The sequence below is a fragment of the Antechinus flavipes genome, chromosome 2 (assembly GCF_016432865.1).
Source record: "Antechinus flavipes isolate AdamAnt ecotype Samford, QLD, Australia chromosome 2, AdamAnt_v2, whole genome shotgun sequence".
Classification (NCBI taxonomy): Eukaryota; Metazoa; Chordata; class Mammalia; order Dasyuromorphia; family Dasyuridae; genus Antechinus; species Antechinus flavipes.
Genome location: NC_067399.1, coordinates 446302420 through 446329288, shown reverse-complemented (window position 1 = coordinate 446329288; position 26869 = coordinate 446302420).

The window sequence follows — 26869 nt, the reverse complement described above, 5'->3', positions numbered from 1 at the left end:
TAAATTTTTAAAAAGAATATATGTGTGTGTGTGTGTAATATATATATATATATATATATATATATATATATATATATATATATATATATATATATTCCTTCAGGGCAAGAAATCCCTCCCTTTCTTTATGTCCCTGTCACACTCCTTCCTTGTTGGACCCTAATTGTTCTTGACTTCAGTGAAGGCCTACTATTCATTTGAGACAGGCTTTTGTGGCACAGAAATAGTATATTTTCTTACAGCCTTTCATAGACTTCTCCAAAGGGGGTTAGGAGATGTGGAAAAGTGAAAGGAGTCAGGGTTGCTTAGCCTGAAGGTGGCCCAAGAGTGACTTGATTTTGGTCACCTTTTTTCCATATCTTTTTAATAGCACAAAAGGCCAAAAGTGTATTAGCCAGATCCTTGAGGGATCAATCTGCTTAGAGTTCAGAGGAAGGATCATTTCCCCTTAATATCATTCCTTACTGTAATTCTTACATCAAGGTAGCCAAGTATGACCTCTAGGTCCTCTTCCTCTGTACTTTTAATCTGGCCATTCCTTTCCCATCCTGTGTATGTATTGTCTTTTTTAATGTTTCACTCTACACTTTGCACTTTTCCTTATTTAAGATCATCCTGTTTTTGTAAGATCCATTTTTCCTGTAGGTCAAGGTCATTTTGAATTTTATTCCTATCCTTCAAAGCATGAACAGACCCTATCAACTGAATTATCCTCTGTCATTGTGATTAACCAGATCTTACGTTCTTTATGCAGACCCTAGATAAAGATATTGAAAAAAACAGATATCAGGATCAATTCTGACAGACCAACAATGAATGACTAATAGCTCAGCATTAATTTTGACAACATATAAACAGCTGTAGAACTGTGCAATATTGTGATGATTGAGTGAACACCATTAATGGCCTGCAGTTGTTTACTGAATGAAGGAGCATTGTTCACAAGATGTGTACATTCATTCAATTAAGTAATCAAGCATTTGTTGAACAGGAGTTCTTCCTCCTCTTCCTCAATGCCTAGCATAGTACATTACACAAAGATAAATAAAACATGTTCCCTGCCCCCAAGGAGGTTACAGTCTACTAATTAAACATGTGATTTGCTGGAGTTTTCTACATGTAAATACTGTGAGATCAGATGAGAGATGAATTATTTCCAGCTGGAGTAGAGGGAGTTGTGTTTTTTTTCTCATTTATTGAACTGAGATCATTTAACCTTCCAAGTTCACTCTTTCCTCATCTTTAAAATGAGGGAATTGAGCCAAAGGGTCCCTAAGGGTTCTTGAGCTATGTCTTTCTTTGATCTTATTTGCCTATGGTTCTAGGAACAGTGTTGCAAGACACTTGAGATATCACATCTTATAAGAACTATTAACCAAATGTTGATCTAATTTTAAGATGTCTGAGTTAATATTGATGATAGCCTGATTTTGATTATGAATGCATATAGTAAGACTGATGTCTACTTTTGTAAGTTTATCACAACAGTCTTTTTTAGGAGGTACATATTCAGTCCGTTATTAAAAAGATTTCTTATATGGAAGAATTTTTTTTCTACTTCCTGAGTCTACTCATGTTTCAGGGCATTTTCTTGGTGTCAGGAAAATGGTCTTTAGGAATTTACTTTTCTCAAAGACCCAAATGTGAGAGCAGCTATTGGCTAAAATAGTAAATCCTGGATCCAGTATTCTTCTCTAGAGATGAAGTTAGACTCAAATCAATTCCAAAGAGGATAGTAAATATGTGGAGTAGTGAAAAGAACCATTGGTTGGGAGTTAGGAGACCTGGGTTTCCATCTTAACTCTTTCTCTAGGAATTGGACCATAAGTCCTTAACATCTTTGAGCCTTATTTTCCTCAGAAGAATGGGAAAAAAGGGGAGTGGAAATGAAGCAAAAGAATTGGTCAGTTTTCAAGTTTTCTTCTACCTCTAACATTATAAGATCATATCATTGTTAACAATATAAAAAAGGGGAAAAATGAGTCTTGGTACCCAGTTCCTACCTTCCAAAACATCAAATCAACTTGAATTCTCATAATCATACTTGTTCCAGGTCACCTTGCCTCCTGCTTTCCCAACGTCTCCATCTTCTTTTCCTGCTTCCTTTCCCTTATTTTCCAGTTTAATTCAGTTCCTTAACCCTGCACATGTACTGGGCAATATAAAGGTAAATAAACTATGGAGAAGACAAGAAGTCCAGTGTACTAGTATAATGAATTTATCTGTACCAGAGTAATTTTAACTCTTTAGGACAGACCAACTTATTAGACAAAGAGAAAGAAAGAAAGAAAAGAAGCAGAAGAAGAAAAGAAGAAGAAGAAGAAAAGATACACAGAGATATAGAGACACAGAGAGAAACCAAAAGACAGTGAAACAGAGAGAGAAAAAGAGAGTTAGAGAGACAGAGAGAGAAAAAGAGAGATAGAGAGACAGAGAGACAAAGACAAAGACAGAGAGATATTCTATTTACCCTGTCAGCCTATGGACAGCATAGATGTGGAGCTTTTGACATGGAGCTTTCAACACAGACAAGGACCTTTGGTAAAATGAAGAAAATTTCCTATTTAAGAAACCATAACCAAAGTTCCCTATAAGCTGATATCTATGTCACTATGATTTATGTTTAAACATGTTAATAGATTAAATGATACATTGAAATATTAGTTTTAAATACTGATGAGTAAGTTGACTTAATAAAACACTTACATATGGAAATACACAAGTCACAGCACTGTCAGTTATCAAGAATATTGAATTCAGGCTTAATGCATTTTGCAAAAGGAATGTTTGATTGTGATATGAAATGAGGACTTAGATGTGAATCCTAATTTTGGTACTTTATCTTGTGTAATGTAAGATAAGTCATAACCCTATTCCTCTGTTTCCTCACTCTGTAAAATATTTTGGAGGAAGAAAAAGGCTGGCCAAATGATTTCTAAATTTCCTTTCAGCTTTAAATCTATGATTTCTCTGATGAGTTATTATGGTTGTAAGGGTGCATCTGAGATGATAACATACAACAATAGGATCTGACCAATTGGACCTCAGACAAGAGCTAGACTGCTCCCTTCTGGGTACTTAGAATTATCAAGTACATAACTTGGGTTCTTATCAGTGTGGAAAAGTTAGCTGCTCTGAATCTCAAATTTCAGCTTTCCCTAAGCCTAAACAAAGAAATTTTTTGGTAGAAATGAAATTATGTTTTCTAATCAACTTCTGCATCACTATGGGACAGTCAGCCTGGTCACTCATTGGTCAAACCTGACCACAAGGAAGATAACTAACATATTGAGTGTGTCATAAGTCAAGCCTGGAATATGACACTATGCTCAATGAGAGCTGAATTTCCGCCTGGCCTCAAGCCAGGAAGCCAGTTGTAGAAACAAGAATCTTCAAAATCAGTGTTTTAAATTTGGATTCTCTGGCCAGATGGGCAGCGTCTGGGATGCAGATTGTAAAAAGCTGTTTTCAGAGAAGCCTTTGACAATGCTCTAGAAACAGCTCTACTTTGAGGAGTACTTTTAAGGCTATGAACACCTCGTGGCCCACATATCCAAATGTCTTTTTTATATGAGGAGACAATATGACTTCTTGGCAGATATGGAATTCTGTCAAGACTTCATTCTTTTGCTTTCTTTTTTTTTTGTATTTCTACTACCCACTAATTCACTATATTCCACCCTCAATCACCAATAATATCCATCTCTTATATGAACAAAATAGTCAAACAAAATAACTTAAACCCATTGACAATATTTGAAAATATATATCTCATTCTGAACCCCCTAGTCCATCATCTTTTTGACAAAAGGTTCAATTCCTAATGACAACCTCTTTGCTAGTAGGCTTTGGCTTCCTAGGAGAAATCCTTTAATTGATCCTAGCCTATGAATAACTTAAATTTTTCCAAGAAGATTAGAGCCTCCTCATGCAGATAGATTCTGGAAGGTAGGTACTAGCAGTCATAGTCACTTTATCTTGAAAGGCTACTGAGGAAAGATGATAGTTTCATAGTATTATATGTGTTATTATTGACATGTTATTATTATAGTAGTAGTAGTTGTTGTTGTTGCTGCTCTCCCCTCCCCCCCCATTATTCCTTTTCCTTTTCTTAGGGAACATCTGTTTCTCTAGGGTCCCAAGGAGAGTTCCTAAGCTATCATTCCTTTAAAACAAAAGAAAACAACAACCAGGAAACCACCTAGAAAGCTGTTGTATAGCAGACCCCCATTTCCATATTGTTTAGGAGGAGTGAATAAATCATAAGTATTAAAGTTAGTGAAAAAAATCCCTTATTCATTAATTAATTCAGTGCTATATAAATGATTTAGAAAAATAAGCAAAGAAGGAGTCCTACCAAATTCCTTTTATCACTTAAATATGGTGCTGAAACCTAAATCAGGAAAAGGAAAAACAAAGAAAGGAAACTATAGATCAATTTCTCTATTGAATATTGAGTTTAAAAATTTAAACAAAATACTAGCAAGGATGCTATAACTATATAAAAGATTATGACTAGGTGGCATTTATGCCAGAAATTCAGAGCTGGTTCAATAAGTAATAGGAAAATTATCAGCATAATTGACTATATCAATAACAAAAACAAAAATTATATGATTATCTCAATAGATGCAGAAAAAGTTTTGACAAAATATAATACTCATTCTTACTTAAAACACTGGAACGCATATATATAAATAAAGCTTTCTTTAAAATGATAAGTAGTATCTATATAAAACAATCAACAAACATTATCTATAATGAGGATAAGCTAGAAGCCTTCCCAATAAGATCAGAAATGAAGTGAGGATGCTCATTATCATCACTATTATTAAACACCACACTAACAATGCAGACAACAGTAATTAGAGAAAAAAGGAATTGAAGGAATTAAAATAGATAATGAGGAAATAAAACTATCATTCTTTGAAGATGATATAATGATGTATTTTGATAATCCTAGAGAATCAAGTAAAAGACACATTGAAATAATTAACAAATTATTCAGTAAAGGTGCACAATATAAAATTAACCCACACAAATCTCATTAGCATTTCTATATATTACCAACAAAGTGCAACATCAAGAAATTTTAAAAATCCATTTAAAATGATAGAAAATATGAAATACTTGGGAGTCTACCTGTCAAGACAAATCCCAGAACTACATGAACAGAATTTCAAAATACTTGTCATACAAATAAAGACAGAGCTAAAGAACTGGAGAAATATTAATTGCTTATGGGTAGGCTGATACAGTATAATAAAAATGACAATTCTACCTGTTAAATTACTTAATCAGTACCATACCCAACTACCAAAAATTTTACACAGATGAGAAAAAAATAATAACAAAATTCATCTGGAAGAACAAAAAGCCAAAAATATCAAGAAAAATAAATGAAAAAAAAAAAAATGCTGTAGGAAAGTGGCCTATCAGTACCAGGTCCAAAACTGTATTTTAAAATGGTCACTAACAAAACAATCTGGGTTTTGATCAAGAAATAAAGTGGTAAATCAGATTAGGGACACAAATATGATAATTAATGACCGTGGTAATACAGTGTTTGATGAACACAAACATCTAAGCTTTTGAAATAAGAACTTAATGTTTGAAAAAAATGCTAGGAAAATTGGGAAACAATTTGGCAAAAACTAAACATAGATCAGTATCTCATCCTATATACCAAGAGAAGATTGAAAGACATAAAGGATGGCATCACAAACAAATGAAGGGAACATGGAATATTTTACCTTTATGATCAAACAAGAGATTTCTATGACCAAATAAGAAAAAGAGAACATTACAGAATGTAAAGATCAATAATTTTCATTATATTCAATTAAAAAGTTTTTATATAAGCACATCCCATGCACCCAAGATTAGAGAAAGAAAGGAGAAAATGAGGGTGGGGTGGGAGGGACAGATAGGGAATTTCATAGCAAGTTTTTCTGATAAAGACCTTATTTTTCAAATATATAGAGAACTGAATCAAATCTATAAGAATACAAATCATTCTGCATTGATAAATGTTTCAAAGCTGTCCAGAATTACATGGGAAAATGCTCTAAATCACTTTTGATTAGAGAAATAAAAATTAAAACAACTCTGAGGTATCTTATACTCAACTGGTTAATATGCCAGAAAAGGTAAATGACAGTTGTTGAAGGAGATATGCAAAAACTGAGTCATTGCATTGTTGGTGGAGTTGTCAACTGATCTAACCCTTCTGAAGAGGTAGTGACTCACACAAGTTTATATGAGAACTTTAAAGCCAGTGTTTTTTCCATTGTTCCACACTATCTATTGTCTTTTCCCCACCATTATGACATTATTTTGTCATGCCTCATTTCTTGAGATCTCACGTAAGTAAATTTATAATTTTATTTTTTCTGCTGATTTCTCCCAAGGATCTAATAACACACAATTTATTATGTTCAGTTTTATCTTTTCATGTTTCCTCATTTCCTTTTTATTTTCTATAATTTATCTGGAGGGTTGCTTAATTTTGAGATTCTTTGGTTTTTCTCTTTTCTTTCTAACATTTCTGTATTTATTAACTTCTCATTTGGGAGTCATTTAACTAATTCATTGGGTTAGATATTTAGAACCTCTCCTTGTGACTTCTATATTCTCTGACATTTTGGCCACACATCTATAATTTTAATTTTAAACCTATATCTTCACCAATTTTTTTGTATAACATATCAATTATCCAGATATTTTAAGAAATCAAGACATTTTGGAGGACTAGATGTGAGGAGAATATCAGATCATATGAAATAGTCCAGTTATTAGCCAGATCAACTTCTTTTGAGATCTATCAACTTCTAACCTCTTAATAAATGTGATTCTCTTAAGTACCAGGCAAAATTTACCTTCAGTTAGAGAAATCAACTTAATCTTCCCTCCCTGAGATTTTCATACTTTAATGGACGTCCCAATGAAATCTCACTTTATTCTTTTGTTTTGGAATGATGTGGGCTTGTAACAAATTGGTCATTTTCCTGATGTGCTTTTACTAGTTTTCCAAAATAAACCAAATGTTTTGTCAGTTTTTACTGTCCATATACACAATGGCCAAAGGATGGCCCTAGTTCCCTTTAAGGTTCAGCTCAAGTATCACCTCATATTAGAAGAATATAAAAGTGTGTTGATTCATCATAGAAAGTTGCCCTGGTTTATTTCAAGGTGACTAAAGGGAACAAGGTTTCCAGTCTAAGCATATTAAGATTGTGGCAAGCTTGAATGTAGGTAATAAAATATACATCTATTTATGCATGGCTGTCCCGCAACAGAAAATCAAGATGTAACTAATCTGTAAATTTAGTAATTTACTAGAGAATTCCCTCTACCTCTTTGGATTAATGCTATAAGATGAAACAGCTGGAAGAGATGATATCTGAGACTCATTCTATCTCTGGCACACTATAGTTATGACTATCCATCTTCCCACAACATATTCTTCTCTTGTATTTTTCCTTAGATCAGCCAGAGTGTGCCTTCCACCACTGCCTATGTATATGTATTTTGTGTGCATGAATATACATACATGTCATACTTCAAAGTACACTTTTACACCTTAAAATGTACTATGACTCATGTGCACACACATGTGCATGTGCACATATGTATGTATACGTGTGTGTATAATTTTAGTGTGTTTGTTTACACATATATAATCAAGTACATAATGCATATATACATGTATACACTTTGGATTCAAAGATTAAACCAACAAAATTACTTTCAACTTACATTTTTAAAAATTCTATTAATTGATGTCTTTTGATTTTTGTATCACCTTCATTTCCAAATATATCCCTCTTCTCTCTTCTAACTAACAAGCCATGTCCTGGAACAATGATTTTAAAAAGAAATAAAGCAATAATTAGGCAGTTGAGTTAGTTAACATATCATTCTTTATTTATAGTATATGAAATATTTTATATCTGTAGTCCTCTATCTCTGCAAAGAATGGAGATGCATTTGCTCAACTCTTCTCTAAATCCCAGGTTGATCATCATAATTATACAATATTGGATGCTCTTCTTTATTTCAGTATCACTCTTTATGTTTACCTTGTGACTGCCATTGTCTACATGATTTTCTTCATTTGTCTTGATTTTATTTGTATTACTTAATATGTCTTCCCATGTTTTTCTGAATTCATCATATTCATTTGTTTTCACTAAACAGTAATATTCTAGTTCATTCCTGTTTCACAGCTTATTTGTTCCATTGCTTGTTCTTCATTTTCAAAGAGGACCAATGGCATTAGAAAGGTGATGTTTTGCCTTGTGTGTGAATTGAATTTAAGTGAGGCAGTGTTCTGCAAAGTCATCTCCCTCACTCTCTCCTATTGAGCCATCTGAGTTCAGTGGCACAATATAGAATTGGATGTCTAGAGATGCCCTTCACTGCTAGTTTGTTTAGTCTTTGCTCAATGATGGTCTTCAACTTTGGCGCTTCTACCATTACTATAATGAGCTTGCAGGAATTCTTAATCTTTTTTTGTGTCCTAGACCCTTTTGATAGCCTGGTGAAATTTATTGGTCCATTTTCAGAATCATCTTTTTAATGCATAAAGTAAAATAAACAGGATTACAAAGAAAGTCAATAATATTAAAATATGGATATCAACATATTAATTTTTTAAGTCCTATATCCCTAGTTTAAAAAAACAGTTAATTGGAAAACATACACATGTATACACACACAAACATATACACACACCACATATAAATGCTGTACAAATACAAAATAATTTGAGGGATTCACAGAACAGTAACAATTGAGGAAGTTGGTCAGGTTTCTTATAAGAGGTAATATTTGAGCTAAGCCTTGAAGAGAACTAGGAATTTGGAGAAGTGTAAAGCATTTCAAAAATAAGGGGGAGCAAAATTTTCTGGTGATATGTGAATAAAGTTTTAGAGAGAGCTTAGGTCTAGATTTGGGAGTTATCTTCATAAAAATGAAAATAAAACTATGGGGAAATTAAATTAATCAAATGAAAGTATGTAAAGAGAATAGAGTAGATGACTCAAGACAAAGTTTCAGAATACACCCAGGGTTAGGAGAGGATTGTGACAAATGATGATTCTGCAAAAGGAACTCAAAAGGAGAAGTCAGAATAGATAGTTGAAGGAGTATTATTATGAAGACTTAGAAAGAAGATAATGTCCAGATGAAGGAAGTCAACAAGAATATCAAATGCTGCAGAAACTCAAGAAGCAAAGAAATTGAGAAAAAGCTTTTATGTTCAATTATTAAAGGTTTATAAGTTACTCTTAAAGATATATTTTTACTTGAGATTGAAAGAGAGTGAAAGGAGAGAAAGTGGAAACAGTGAATGCAGACCTCATTTTCATTGCTGAGAAAGGTAAAAGACATGAGGAATAATTAACTATGGGAATAGTATATATACTCAAATTTGTTCTCACATTCAGGTTACATTCTACATGCAACTTCTCATCTAACTGTTATCCTTTTCTGTTATTAAATTTTTCCACACTACAGTGGGTTCATCCATGCCCTATTGGCTTCACTTTATTTTTTTGAAAATGGTGTTATTCCTTTCCAAGCTGTGCCTCTAATTTCCTCTGCCATTCCCTAAGTCAGATATCTTTTCCTCCTCCATTTTTACTCCTCTTTTCAGTTTCCTTTTATGTGGTGTCTTGCTCAGTTGGAATATAAGCTCTTTTAGGACAAGTATTATCTTTTTTTCTACTTTTATAGATATTTCCAGTGCTTAACACATAGTAAAAGCTAAGTAGGTAATATTAATTGACTTAATTACTTTTTCAAAGATTTGTAGCTGTTTAGTATCACTGAAAGAGTATTAGTATTTTTTTTTTTTGAGGGAGAAGTTTGTGGTTCTTGGAAGTGCTTACACAATTTTCCAAACACAGTCTATCCATCCTTTTTTCTGTCCTTTCACTCTGTTCTAATAATTTTTTCTTTTTAATATTTATCCAATATAAAGTGTGCCAAAAATCTTAATGTGTTTTAAAGATATTTAGACTTTAATAGTTTGAAATCACATTTGGAACATTTGGGACAGCTTGTATCTATACTGAAATAACAGTTCAAGATACTGTCTATCCAAATGCATATGAACCTTATTCTAATTAGAACTGGTTGGAAGAGGGAATGATATACATACTTTATTGTTATCTATTCTACTATGCAAGAAGGTAGGTAGAGAAAGGGAAAAGAGAAGGAGAGAGGCTAATAGAAGGGAGGGCAGTTTGGGGGGAGTTAAAAGTCAGAAGCAAAACACTTTTTAAAATGTACAAGACAAAAGAAAAGAGAGACCAGAATAAACAGGGAAAATGGGATGAAGGGAAATAATTAGTTGCTATCATTACTATGAAAAAAAAATTACATTGAGTTTCTCTAATAAAGACCGTTTCTCAAACATATAGAAAATGGAGTAAAATTTTTAGAAATAAGAGCCTTTCCTCAATTGATAAAGAATCAAGGATATGAACAGGCAGTTTTCAGACAAAGTAATGAAAGCTATTTGTAATTATGAAAAAATGCTAGTCTAAGTCTATCAATGAGAGAAATTCAAATTAAAACAACTATGAGCTACTACTTCATACTTGTCAGATTGTTTAATATGAGAAAAGGAAAACAAATATTTGAGGGAATATAGGGAAATTAAAACACTAATGTACTATTAGTGAAGATGTGTGCTGATTCAACTATTGTGGAGAGCTATTAGGAACTATGGCCAAAGAACTAAAAAGTCATGTGTACTCTTTGATCAAGCAATGGAACAACTCTCAAAGAGATAAAAACGGAAAAGAACCTGCATGTACAGTTCTTTTAATGGTTACAAAGTATTGAAAATTGAAGGGATGTCCATCAATTGGGAACGGCTAAACAAATTGATTGTGACAGAATAATGTTGTATTTTAAGAAATGATGAGCAGAATGGTAGAGTTGTGAAATGATCCACCTATTCTGGAGCATGACTTGGAACTATGCCTAACGGGCTACAAAACTGCATGCCAACATCTTTGTGGCTGTTGTTTGTTTGTTTGTTTGTTTTTTCTTTCTGGTACTTTTTTCCCCCTTTTGATCTGACTTTTCTTGTGAAACTTGAGGAATATGGAAATATGTTTAGAAGAATTGCATATGTTTGACCTATATTGGATTGCTTGCTATCTTGGGGTGGGGACAAAGGCAAAACATTTAGGCTTTACAAAGATGAATATTGAAAACTATTTTTGCATGTATTGGGAAAAAATAAAATACTATTAAAATTTTAAAAGAAGTGATAAGCAGAATACTTTTAGAAAATCACAGGAAAACTTATACAAACTGTTGCAAAATGCAGTGAGTAGAGCCAGAAGAGCATTGTACATGGTAATAACAATTTTGTATGATGTTGTGCTAGGAATAATTTAGCAATTCTCAACAATACAATGATTCAAGATGATTCTGTAGGACTTATGATGAAAGGTGCTATCTATTTCCAGAGAAAGAACTGATAGGGCCTGAATGCAGGTCAAAGATACTTTGTCTTCATTTTTTTCCTCCACAAAATGACATACATGGAAATGTGTTTTGCATGACTACTCATGTATAACCTATGTCAGATTGCTTGCCTTCTCAGTGAGGAGAGAGGGAGGAAGGTAGAAAGAAGATTTTAGAACTCAAAATCTGAAAAAAAATTAACAATTGTGTATGCAAATAAGGAAAAAAGAGCGTTTCTTTTGCTTACTTTGTGCATTTGTTTTTGGTTCGGCATAGAATGAGTGACTTTGTTTACTGTGTTTTTTCATTACCAAGTGTTTGCCTAAACAAGGGGTTGAATAGCATCTTATAAGGGGTTCTTTATGCTGATGATATATGATAGCAACCTACAGTTAGAGCAACAACTCAGTTTGAGGCTATAATGAAATGACACATTACCAGAACAAGGTACTCAAGATGGTGCCATATTTAGATTGAGTTTTGCTAAAGATAAATGGGTCAACAAGGAAATTCACTAATATTCATTGGGAAAAAAAGTAAAGTGGATAATGTCAAGACACTTCTGTACCAGAAAATTGGCACCTTACTAACACATCATTTATCTCTTTGTCAAAGAAACTCTGCAATAGAAATAGCATTGGAGAAATTTCCCTTCATCAGCAAAATGGATGACCCATTCCTAGGAATCCACTAGAGTAAGGAAATGATCCTAAAAGACACTGCAAATAAAAAAAAAAATGTCACTTAGCAAAATAAGTGTTTTCAGAACCAGATTCCTCAGGGACATATTTAAGAAACAGACACTGTGAAAGCAAAAGTTTTTATTATTCAAGTATATAGACTATAGTTCTAGTTCAAAATACCCATTTTGACTTTGAATTAAAAGAGATTCTAAGCACCCTCTTATCCCTTGACAAAGAGTTCCAATGCTCTGATTTCTTTGGTTGGTTGATCCACTGAACTGATTTTTTTTGACTTACTGATTACTTTAATTGAAGGGATTACCATTCAATCAGCTGTGAATAAAGATGCCTACTAGAGAGCTATCTATGCAGTATCATTACAACTGTATAAAAAGTTTATATTGGTGTTTGTATATGAATGTCAGGAATGGGGAAACTGTCTAACAGACTGAATTGTGCTCTGATATTTGGGCAATAGAGAAGGATAGCCCATGATATGATTTCATCTGTTCCATGGACAAACTTTCTAAAGCTAGGATTAATAAATAGTTTCTATAACAAATACATTTAAAATTCTCCTTATTCCATTGCCCAACTGGGCCTAGGAGATACAAAGATAGAAAATGAACAGTCTCTGCTGTCGAATAGTGTATATCATATTCAGAGTAACAATATGTAAGCAACTAAGTAAAGAATGATAATTGGAAAAAGAGATCACTGAAATCTTCCAAAAAGAGGCATGATCTCTTGGCCTGAGCATAAAATGGAATTAGGGACATTCGGAGATAGCAGTGAGGCAGGAAAGCATTTAAGGGAAAAGTCTTTACAAAGATTTGGAAAAAGAGATGAAGTAACATGGGCAAGAGCACGTAATCCAGTTTGGCTAGAATAGAGTGGGCAAGGGAGAATATAACTAATCTGAAAAAATAGGGTAGAGTCAGATTTTAAAGGGCTTCAATGACTCAAAAGAGAAATTTGTGTTTTATTTTAGAGATAATAGAAACACAGAAAATTTTTGATTATGAGAGTTACATTATTAAATCTATGTTCTAGGAATATTAACACCCTTTTGGCAGTTGTGTAGAAAGGGTGAATTGGGAGGTAGAGAGATTGGAAGTGATCTTTGTTGTAAGATATATGAGAATCTGATTAGTGGGGAGGGTCCAGGGCTTCACAACAACAATAAGGGCAGCAAAATGACGGCTGCAGAGGTTGGCTATTGGGGTGAGTAGTGAGGAAATTTCTTTGACAAAATGTTCTCCAAGGCCTGAAATCTGAACTGACTTCCCTCTTGCAGACGAGTTGTGTGGGATATGGAGATACATTGGGCTAAAGTGAGAAGAAAAGTATTTTTGTTCTATTGAAAATGATTTCTGTATTGGTTCTGCACTCTTCTGTCAGTATATCCTTTGCTCATTTGGAGAATTATACTTGGGATCTTATGAAAAATGCCCCAGCTAGTTAACCATAGTCTGGGCAGACTTGGATGGAGGGCAAGTTTAAATGTCTACTCTAGGCTCCATACACATTCCTCAGCATTCTTTTCTTTTTGTTTTTCCCTCACATTATCATGCTAGGCCCAACTAGTTCAGTGGCTTTTCCCCAAGGCTTTACCCAGATTTAAACTTCTTTCTCTGTCCTGTCTGGTGTCAAGACACAAAATATTATCAAACTTGTTTCTGTGTGTACTAATGGGAGTAGACTATCTGGATTGCAGGTAATACAAATATATTTTTCCAGAAAATTTTTTCAAGATAATGTTCTTACTTTGATTACAAGCCAATAGTGATTTAGATTTTCAGGAAAAGTAATAGTAGGGCCAATGGGAAGGGGTTTGGAAGGAGGAGGGAAGATGAAATCCTCTCTTTACAATATAAATATTATCCCCCATCCTTCAGATATGGGATCACTTTTGAGCTGAAATTTCCAATAGAGCATCTGTCCAATTCCAGAGAGAAGCTGTTCCTAATCATGTTCTAATAACCCTCTGGAAGTCAAAACCACTCATATATGATTACCTAGGCCTGAACTGAGTTCTTACCAATTGAATAAACTACCCAGATAGTCCCTATCATAGGTGCTTGACAAATCGAAGAAGTAGCCATATAGATCATTGATTTTTCTAAGCCTAAATGGCTGTGGTTGCCAATCTTCCTATTACTGTAATTGCTGGCTAAATGAACTATAATTGTATTAAGAGGTAACTTTGAAATATGCATGCACTCTCTTCTAGTTCTCAGAATTTGCATGGAGAATGGATTGATTCATCATGCTTGGAAGAGCAGCTATGTGACTGTGTTTCTGGAGCTTACCCCACTTTCTGGGGGAAAACCAAACTGGGCTGTTTAAATCAGACAGTCAGTGAGAGAGATCTAGAGATAGAACTGTAAGCTTCCACTGAACATGATGACTGGACCTCCTCTTCCATAATCAGTAATAATTGACATTACCAGTCAAGCCCCATATCCCTTATTCTAAGTCACAGGAAGGTAAATTACTAAAGAAAAAAAAGTAAAGAGAGAATATAATTTATGCTGGAAAAAAATATTATCTGAATATATGAGTCTAGATAAAACTTAAAGGAAGTACCTGCACAGAGGAAATGAATCTTACCAAAAAACTGTGTCCTCATAGCACTATTTGCTCATTTGTTCCCATAGTCATTTGGGCCAAATGGTTATGAGACATTGTCTCACACCAGGCATTGAACCCAAATCACTCTGACACTCATTGATGGACCACAATAGGTCCCAACCTACTTGGTCATTGTTTGAGCCTTAATAGGCTCAGAGTGAATGTAAATAGCAATTTTTATGTATGTATAGGTGTATGTATGTATGTGTATATATATATATATTATATATATATATATATATATACACACATATATGTGTGTGTGTGTGTATGTATATGTGTGTGTGTGTGTGTGTGTGTGTGTGTGTATGTGTGTATTTGGACTAGTGAAAAGAAGCTCTTCTCTGAATCATTTCTCACCTAGTCTTAATCACTGATTGGGCATTGCTTCAATTTAATTGAGACCACTTAAAAGCTTAAAAAGGTCAAAGTATCCCACTACATTCAAAGCCATCTTTAGTCATCTTGATCTAAATCTTGGCACTGGACCCAGATAGCTCTAGCTGATAGAGTGAGGCAAGTGACTTTGCACAAGCCATTCTACTCAAATCTAATTCACTTGAATATCATCGCCTCACCTCTCTGAGGTCATGCTCCTCTTAAGGAATGAAGGATAAACAACAAAATCAACATGGACAAAGAAGAGGTCTTTGTCCTTGGTGGGTTTGTTTTTTGTTTGTTTATATTTTTTATTCATTAATGCAACACCAACTCCTGGAGTACAAATAAGTGTATTTACTCTGACATCCAAATCAAATAAACATCATGGTGTGGCAGCTAGAGAGCTAGCTGGTTTTGGAGCACAGAGACATGAATTTGAATCCTGTCTTGTGCACTTACTAATTGTGTTATGTATGAAAATAATGTCACTTTTATTTGTTTAAACTGTATTAGTATTTTGTATTTTGACATCACCTTCTTTTCCAAATATATTCCTTCAGCCTCCCTTCCCTAGGGGCATATTCACTGTAACAAAGAAGAAAAAGTGGAAAAACAAAAATAAAATACTCCAGCAAACCAATCAACAATTCAGCTGAGTCTAACAATGTGTATCATGTTCTGTGATCAGCCTATACCACTGCAAAGTGGTGGGAAAGGTATATTTTCTCACCTCTTCAAAACTATGCATGGTAGATACTTTAATGACACAACATTTAACATTGTTTTCATTTTCCCCCTTTCCATTTACTTGTTGTAGTGTTTCATAAACCCACAAATATACCTATATACACATTTATGTATATATATGTGTATATATACACACAAAATATAAATATACATACATACATACACACATATATAGATATATATACACACAAAATACTGTTTTCCTGGATATATATTACTCATTTTGAATTAGTTCAGTTCATCTAATCCCTGCTTCATGTTCTTTGTTTAATATGACTCAACAAAATTTATATACTATATCTATTTATCCATTCTCTAATCAGTGCACATCTACTTTGTTTTGAATTTACTACAATTACTACCACTACCACTACCACCACTATACTGTTACTATTACTACTACTACTACTACTACTACTACTACTACATTATTCATAACTCAGAGCACTCTTTTGTACAGTATTATTTGGGGAGGTATTAATGAATACTATTGATACCTTTTTTCTAGATTAAAAAAAATTCTCAAGGAATTCTTCTCTCTCTTCCCATGTATAAAAAGGAATAAAAGAGTTTCAAAAAACTAACCAACAAATAAAAATGACTGACAAACCCACTGATTCATACTTAGTGGGGTGAGGAGGTGAAGGAGTATTTCTCTTCTCTCTTGGTCGTGAACAATTTCATTCATTAGACTTTAACAGTATTCATTTTTAATTTTTTGGACATTGTACTAATTTCCATTCTAGACATCCTAATTTCTTTGTTTTGAGTTCTTCATTTAGTTGTTATGTTTGCTAATACTTTTTTGTATTTATGATAGTAATATTTTTCTTTAAGTTCAGTAATATTCAATTATACTCATGCATCACTGCTTTTTTAGTCCCTTGGCTCTAGTTATTAATTTTGCTTCTAATTCCTTACTACTTGGATACCATCCCATCCAAAAAAAGGTTGCTATCAACATTTTAGTGTATGGGATCTTTCTTCTCATCAACTTTCTTGTGGTAAATGCCTAGCTGTCAAATATATGGGTCAAAAAGTCACTTTTGTTGCGGAATTCAAAATTGCTTTCAAAAATGATTAGATCAATTCACTATTCCACCAACAGTGTATTAGAGTCCCCATTTTTCCTTAGCCTGTACAATATTGACTATTTTCATCTTTTGTCATCTTTGCCAATTTGCTGGGCAAAAACTAAAACCTCAGAGTTTTTTTGAACTCCACTTTTCTTCTTATTAATAATTTAGGCCATGGTTGTTAATAGGTAATAATTCTTCTTGGTACAATTATTTATTCATATCTTTTAGTTAATAATCCTTTAGGGAATGACTCTTGGTTCTATATATTTGTTTGTATTAGTCCCTATGAATGAATATGTTCAAATTTATCCAAATTAAAGAAAACTTTCCATTTGGATGGCTTTTCTTCCCATTATGAATTGGGGACAACTTCTTATGCCTTTGAATTAGTATCCTCTCTCCCAATTTTATATCATACACTAGACACAATTCATAGTTAATGGTAATTTCCTTTAATAGTATGTTCAAATATGGTTGGCATGCCAATAAATACAGAAAAGGAAGTAGGTTTCCAATTATAGACTTTGATTACTAGAGCTTTGGTAATGGAGAGGTATTTGAATATCTTTCCCTTTATATTCACTCTTTTTTTCCCTCATTAGTCAAAGGGGAAATGGGAAGTGAACTATTCTAATAAATAAGCACCATCAGGATTTTCTCCGGCAGTGCTCCAGATTTTTTGGACTAGGTGAAAGAAGAGATTCTTTACCTCAATAACTACCTAAAATTAATCACTGAATGGGTGCAGCCTCAGTCAAACTGAGACCTATTGAAGACTTTAACTTATAAAGATCAAGGTCACCCATTTCATCTGGGGCCATCTCTAGTCCTCTTGCTACTGGATGTAGATGGCACTAGGAGGGGAAAGTGAGGCAGATGATCTTGCAAAGCTCTTCTTCATTCAAATCCAATTCATTTTTGTGTCATGATATGTCCTCCTTGATGTCACTTTCCTCTTTGAATGTAGGACAAACAACAAATAGCAAAGAGGCAGGAAGTAAAAAGGTTATATACTGGAATTTCACGATGGATTAAAAGGTTCTCACCAATTGCACATATACTTTTTTAGCTTGATCTATTCCATGGTCCTCTGATCCAGATCCTATTCTGTTATAATTTATCAGATATACATCTATGCTCTCTATTATTTAATGGTAGGTGGTAATAGGAATGGGTCAAGTCCTGGGATGGGTTAAGATCTTATTTCAGAACTGGTTTGTAGAGGCAGACATGTGGGGAAATCAAAAACGAAAACAAACAAATACCAGACCCTGGAATGGAGTGCCAAATCCATGGTAGAGCAGAGTTTCTAGGATGCTGGAGGAGTAAATGGTTCTATGTTCTATTTGCCCATAGAACTATGACCAGGAGGATCATGTTTTTCCAGAGGCTTTTTATATGATTATAAGTTAACTACTTTTTCATAGTTCCTATTTCATTGGTAAAGAGGAGGTCCATTATGATATACTGAAATTTATTTAGTTTCTCTTCCCATTCTGTTTGAGAGTCTATAAAATTGATAGGAAGGGAGACTGACTTCAACTTAAAAGAAGCTTTCTGCCTTGGTAAGGGTTGAATATAGAAATAGATTAGAATATGCATGCAGTTTATGTTACATGTGATAAATACTTCAGTTTTTATTATGCATTTCCAAATCTAATTAAAGAGTGATTTTAAATCATTAACCTTGAAAGAATGGGGATAAATAAAACAATATAAGGGCAAAGCTATGCTCCAGCAAATGGAGCTGAGATAGAGATTGAATGAGATTTACTCTCAGATGAGAATTATAGATATAACAGGTGACTGCACAATTGGGATTATTGAAAATAATAACTTGCTTTCCCCTGCAGTCTTGACTGCATTAAGGATAGAGTGCTTCCCTAGTTATTTTGTAAATTATATATAGTTTTGCATGCAATATGTCATTTGGGTATCTGAAAATCATTGGGAATGAATTTCTGGAAAAGGTAAATTCAAGCTCTGATTCAAATTTTGATTCAGGTGCTTTCCAACTGTATATCCCTGCCAAATCATTTAAGTTCAGTTTTTCAATCTATAAAACAGGAAAAATAATAGAACTTATTTTCATAGGATTAGTAAAGATTTCTAAAGACTGAGACATGTAAAGTCATTTTTGGAAATGTTAAAATATTATTATTAGCTGTTGCTTGCTTTTCAAATTGACCTTGTTAGATAAATATGATAGATATTGTTATCTACTATAAAGAAGAAGACACTACATCTTAGAGCAATTACACAACTTACGTAGGTTTTGCACTCAATTACTTTTGAAGCCACTCTTATTTCTAAATGAATGGACTCTTATAAGAAACACATTAGAGGATCATGAAATAAAATACTACGGTATGCCCTAAGTGGAATGTTGTTACCAAAGGGAGATCACAGAAGTCTTCATGAAGAAACTAGAGTTCCTACAATTGCCAGTTTTGTTTTGTTTCCTTGTTTGTTTGTTTTTGCTATCACAAAGTGAGCATTTATATAAATTTTAGAACAAATGAGCTAGTACTAGCAGAGGAGAGAGGCAAAGAGAGAGGGAGAAATGAAGAAAAAAAAGAAATTTACATGATAATTGTATTGTATATTTGAAAAGAATAGCAAGTTGTGCATAGTAAATTTGCAGATTCATTTACAAACATCTTTTTTATTATGCTATGTTATGGAAATACTGTTTTATTCCATTAATTTTTTTACAAAGGAAGCATTTTTGGGGGGTGGAGCTAAGATGGTGGAGAGGACACATGCTTCTTTCTAGCTTTTCTACTACCCTCACACTAATTATGCAATTCAGCCTCTGAAATAGTGCTGGACTGGCAGAATCCACAAATAACAGGACTGCAGCAAATTACCAGCAGAAGATAATTTCAAAGATGGCCAGAAAAGGTCTGTTTTGGTAGGGAATGAGGTGAGATCAGGGGCAGGCAGGAAGGCAAAGCACAAAGGCTAGCTCAAGTTGAGCAGATGGGGATGGGGGTGGTCTCCACAGGGCATTGCAGACTCTATGCAGCAGAGAATCTATGGGGAAGACTCCACCACAGTGTTGGCTATTCTGCTCTGGTTGCAATCCAATAGATCAGCTGAGAAGTTATAAAACATCCAACACAAACACAAAGTTAAAGAGTAAACCCCAAATATGAAATTCTAAAAATAAAAGAAGGTTAATAAAATTGAAAGTAAAAAAAAAAAAAAAAACTATCGAATTAATAAATAAAACTAAGAGTTAGTTTTATAAAAAAAAAACAACAACAAAAAAGATAAAACTTTGGTAAATTTAATTAGAAAAAGGAAAGAGGAAAACCAAATTGTAACATTTAAAGAAAAATTAATTCCAATACTATGCAAACAATTTGCAAATAGAGGATAAGAAGAAATCCTACCAAATTATTTTTATGACACAGACATGGTGTTGATACCTAAACTAGGGAGGGTCAAAACAGAGAAAGAAAATTATAGACCAATTTCCCTAATGAATATTGATGCAAGAATATTAAATAAAATATTAGCAAAGAGATTACAGAAAATCATCCCCAGGATAATATACCAGGACCAAGTAGGATTTATACCAGGAATGCAGAGCTGGTTCAATATTAGGAAAAATATTAACATAATTGACTATATCAATAACAAAATTAACAAAAAACACATGATTATCTCAATAGATGCAGTTTTGATAAAATCCAACACCTATTACTATTAAAAACACTAGAAAGTATAGGAATACAATGACTCTTCCTTAAAATAGTCAGTAGAATCTATCTAAAACCATCAGTAAGCCTCATATGTAATTGGAATAAACTGGAAGCACTCCCAATAAGATTAGGAGTGAAACAAGGTTGTCCACTATCACCATTCCTATTCAATATTGTATTAAAAATGTGCCCTTTGGCAATAAGAAATGAAAGAGATTAAAGGAAGTAGAGTAGATAATGAGGAAACAAAATTATGACTCTTTGCAGATGATGTGATAGTATACTTAGAAAACCCCAGAGAATCTACTAAAAAGCTATTAGAAATAATCCACAATGAATTGTGAATACATCCAGCCATTTTGGGGAGCAATTTGGAACTATGCTCAAAAAGTTATCAAACTGTGTTTACCCTTTGATCCAGCAGTGTTACTACTGGGCTTATATCCCAAAGAAATCTTAAAGAAGGGAAAGGGACCTATGTGTGCATGAATGTTTGTGGCAGGTCTCTGTAGTGGCCAGAAACTGGAAACTGAGCCCATCAATTGAAGAATGGCTGAATAAATTGTGGTATATGAATATTATGGAATATTATTGTTTGGTAAGAAATGACCAGGAGGAGGATTTCAGAAAGGCCTGGAGAGAATTACATGAACTGATATACCTCATGTATACTTCAACAAAGTATATACTTCAACAGAAATACTATATTCTGATGGATGTGGTCCTCTTCAACAATGAGATGAACCAAAGCAGCTCCAATAGAGCAGTAATGAATTGAACCAGCTACAGCCAGTGAAAGAACTCTGGGAGATCACTAAGAACCATTACATTGAATTCTCAATCCCTATATTTTTTGCCTACCTGCATTTTTGATTTCCTTCACAGGCTAATTGTATAATATTTCAGAGTCCAATTCTTTTTGTATAGCAAAATACATGTTAGGATATGTACCCTTATATTGTATTTAATTTATACTTTAACATGCTTAACATGTATTGGTCAACCTGCCATTGGGGGAGGGGATGGGGGAAAGGAGGGGAAAAATTGAAACAAAAGGTTTGGCAATTGTCAATGCTGTAAAATTATCCATGAATATAATTTGTAAATAAAAAGCTATAATAAAAAAATAAATAAGGCAACATGAAAAAGACAAACAAACAAATAATCCACAACTTTAGTAAAGTTGCAGGATAAAAAATAAATCCATATAAATCATCAGCATTCTTATACATCACTAACAAAATCCAATAGCAAGAGATACAAGAGAAAATCCATTTAAAATAGCTGTCAATAGTATAAAATATTTGGGAATCTATCTGCCAAGGGAAAGTCAGGAACTATATGAGCAAAACTATAAAACACTTTCCATACCAATAAAGTTGGATCTAAACAACTGGAAAAATTTTAAGTGCTCTTGGATAGGTTAATCAAATATAAGTATGACAATACTAGCTAAACTAATCTATTTATTTTGTGCTAAACTCACAAGAAATTATTTTACTGACCTAGAAAAAATAACAACAAAATTCATCTGAAAGAACAAAAGGTCAAGAATTTCAAGGGAACTAATGAAAAAAAAATCAAATGAAGGGATACTAGCTGTGCCAGATCTATAACTATATTATCAAGCAGTGATCATCAAAACCATTTGGTACTGGATAAGAAATAGACTAGTTGATCAGTGAATAGGTTAGGCTCACAGGAAAAAACAGTCAATAACTATAGCAATCTAGTGTTTGACAAATCCAAAGACCCCAAAGATTCTGGGACAAGAATTCACTATTTGATGAAAACTTCTGGAAAATTAGAAAGTAGTATGGCAGAAACGAGACATTGACCCACATTTTATACTGTAAACCAAGATAAGGTTAAAATAGGTTCATGATCTAAGCATAAAGAATGAGATTATAAAGAAATTAAAAAAAAACATAGGATAGTTCACTTCTCAGACCTATGGAGAAGGAAGGAATTTGTGATCAAAGAACTAGAGATCATTATTAATCTCAAAATAAGTAATTATGGTTATATTAATTTTAAAAGTTTTTGTACAAACAAAACTAATGCAAACAAAATTAGAAGGGAAGCAACAAACTGGGAAAATATTTTTACAGTCAAAGGTTCTGATGAAGGTCTCATTTCCAAAATATATAGAGAATTGACTCTAATTTATAAGAAATCAAGCCATTCTCCAATTGATAAATGGTCAAAGGATATGAACAGACAATTTTCAGATGAAAAAATTGAAACTATTTCTAGTCATATGAAAAGGTGCTCCAAATCAATACATTTGATTATTAGATTGATTAGAGAAATGCAAATTAAGACAATTCTGAGATACCACTACACACCTGTCAGATTGGGTAAGATGACAGGAAAAGATAATGACAAATGGTTGGAGCATTCTGGACAGCAATTTGGAACAATGCTCAAAAAATTATCAAATTGTGCATACCTTTTGATTCAGCAGTGTTACTACTGTGCTTATATCCCAAAGAGATCTTAAAGAAGGGAAAGGTGCCCACATGTGCAAATATGTTTGTGGCAGCCCTTTTTGTAGTAGCTAGAAAATGGAAATTGAGTGGATGCCCATCAATTGGAGAATGACTGAATAAATTTTGGTATATGAATGTTTTTCATATTATTATTATTATTAATATATTATAATATAATAATATATAATAATATGATATTATATAATAATATATTATTAAATAATATATTATTAAACAATATTATTGTTTGGTAAGAAATGAACAACAGGATGATTTCAGAGAGGTCTGGAGAGACTTAGGTGAAGTGATGCTAAGTGAAATGAGTAGAACCAGAAGATCATTATACACAGCAACAACAAGATTATACAATGATCAATTTTGATGGAGTGACTCTCTTCAACAATGAGATGATTCAAACTAGTTCCAATTGTGAAGAGTCAGCTACACCCAGAGAGAGGACTGTGGGAACTGAGTGTGGATCACAACATAGCATTTCCACTGTTTCTGTTGTTGTTTTCTTGTATTTTTGTTTTCCTTTTCAGGTTTTTTTCTTCCTTTCTAGATCCTATTTTTTCTTGTGCAGCAAGATAACTGTATAAATATGTATACATATATTGGATTTAATATATACTTTAACATATTTAACATGTACTAGACTGCCTGCCATCTAGGGGAGGGGATTGGGGGGAAGGGAAAAATTTGGAATAGAAGGTTTTGCAAGGATCAATGTTGAAAAATGACTCATACATATGTTCTGTAAATAAAAGGTAATAATAATAAAAAAAAAAAAAGGAAGCATTTTAATTGTAAACTTCCCACAAGTACTTTATTATTCTTTTTATTAACATTTTTATTTTCAAAACATATGCATAGATAATTTTTAATATTTACCTATGCACAACCTTGTGTTGCAAAATTTCCCCCTCCTTTCCCTTTGGTTCCTCCCCCAAAAGGAGGAATAATCTAATATATGAAAAACATGTGCATGTAATGACCGCGTATTTAAAATCAGCCAGAGTCAGGAATTCAGGTTAAGGGGAAAATCTTCAATATTTATTGAAGTGAAGAGGTGAATGAAGATTGCGATAGCAAATATAGGCAAGAAAGATTGCGATAGCAAATATAGGCAGTTGCGACAGGAAGCCAGCTAACAGAGAGAGACGTAAGCTGAGCCAACCGCGGCAATGGCAATCCCAAAAATCTCTCCTCCCCTTCCTTTTCCACTCCCCTGCCTCCACCCACCAAAATCGTCATTTCCTATACAACACATCAGGACTTGCACAAAGAGTGGGTGGGGGCCATTCTTTCTCCAAGCTTATATATTAATAGAGTATGGTCCAATTACTATTTAGCCTCATGTGCTTGGGACCTCAGTGCATCAACTCAAGCCTCAGCCCATTACATCTCCTGCTTTCTTTTGTTTTAGAACACAGGTGATCATGCCATCCCTGACTCCTCAGGGAGGTCAGAGCCCCCAAGGGGAGGTGATCACACCCTCCCTGATTTCTCAGGAAAGGAGGTGAAAGCACTGAAAAGGAGGTGATCACAACCCCCCTGACTTCTCAGGAAGGGAGGTGAAAGCACTAAAAAGGAGATAATCACGCCCTCCCTGACATCTCAGGAAGGGAGATGAAAAGCACCAAAGGGAAGTAGGGGTTGCTAGCAGGTTTCTGGGCTCAAGGGTCTTATTATGCACAAACCCATCAGCATGGGAACATATAGCACATAGCACATAGCAACAATGCAGAGGCTATTAGTGATGACTCTCCCCACAGTCAGTGCAGGCTTGATGTGGTGTAACAGACATGAATTATACACCCAAGTAACGGTATAACAAACAATATAAATCAACATTGTGTTGTAAAAGATTGCCAGAAGTCCTAAAAGGAGAGTATGTAAACAGCAGTCGCACATATACCTCTTCAGCAGCCAAGAGATAGTCCAAAACCAGTCTATTGTCCATTGCTTCACATATCAGGGAATCCAATGATCCCCCCAAGTTTTTGAAGTCCAGCAAAAGTCTTTTTGTCTTAGGGAATCCAATGATTCCAGCAGATTTTGAAGTCCTGTAACAGTCTTATCATTTCTCAGAAAATCCAATGATTCCTGAGAGCTTTCAAGTCTTATGTTTCAAAGAATCCAATGATTCCTGAGGGATTTAAAGTCCTACCACAATCTAATGTCTCAAAGAATCCAATGATTTCTGAGGGTTTTGAAGTCCAATGATTTTCTATGTCCATGAGTCAAACGCCATAACTGCCACACTCTTTCAATGGTGAGCACAATTAGCAACAGAACCACCCAATGTTTCTTGGGTCTTCTCCTTCATTTTAAGGGTCTGCTCCGTCTCTCTGCGATGGACAAGGCGAATACGGCTCGTTGGCACCCATCTGATTCCTTCTCCACCTGTAGAGATACAAGCAAACCCTTTCCCCCAAGCAGTTAGCCTATCTGGTCCCTTCCATTCACCACTTTCTGGGTCTCTCCACATCACCTGGCGATTATCTAAAGATAGTGGAGCTGCTCGCACTGGACACTGCCCTTCTGGTGGGTTATAAAACCTATCTGCCGGAGCCAGTGCATCTTTGTCAAAAATCAAGAAGTTAATAGTATAAAGTGCTAGATTTAGTAGTTCTCTAGGGTTACCTGTGGCTCCCCCTTTCTTTTGTTTTTGGAGGAGCGTCTTAATGTCTCTGTTTCTCCTCTCTACTATTGCCTGTCCTTGAGGATTAAAGGGTATGCCAGTGGTATGTAAAATCTTATACTGTGCACAAAAGTGTGCAAAATGTTTGGAGGTGTATGCAGGACCATTATCTGTTTTTATTTCTTGTGGCACACCCATAATGGCAAATGCTTGCATGAGGAATTCAGTGATCACTCGGGCTGTCTCTTTTGCTGCTGGTATGGCAAAAGTGAATCCTGAAAAGGTGTCTACCACAACATGGATAAAAGACAGACGACCAAAAGATTTATAATGGGTCACATCCATTTGTCAGATTTCATTGGGTCTCAAACCACGAGGGTTCTTCCCTGGAGGCAGTGTAGGAGCATGGAAAGGAAGGCAAGCTGTACAGCTTTTTACTATGCTCCTAGCTTCCTTTTTTGTTATCCCAAATTGTAAACGCAAAGCTCGAGCAGCCTGATGGTATTTAGAATGGGATTCCTGGGCCTCCTGAAATAAAGGTATACTGGCTAACATAGTTAGAAGGCTATCTGCCTTTGAATTCCCATCAAAAATAGGGCTTGGGAGTCCACTATGTGAGTGGACATGCAAGATATAAATCTTACCTGGATGTTTTCTCACTTGCTCCTGAAGTTCCTTAAAGAGCTGATATATATTAGAAGCTGCAAATTTTATTTGGGCTGTGGCAATTCTTTGTACCACACCTACTGAATAGGCTGAATCAGATATTATATTTATGTCTCCTGGGTAATAAGTGAGAGCTAACATGATTGCATATAATTCGTTTTGCTGAGTGGACTGAAAAGGAGTTCTGACTACTCTCTTTATAGTTAAGTCATGAGAGTATACAGCACAAATATTGTGTTTGGATGCATCTGTAAAAATAATTGGTCCTTTAAGAGGAACTTTAGAAACTTTTTTTTCAAGAATCCATCGCCAATTATGTAAAAGTCTGGTTATCTTTAATGGAGAC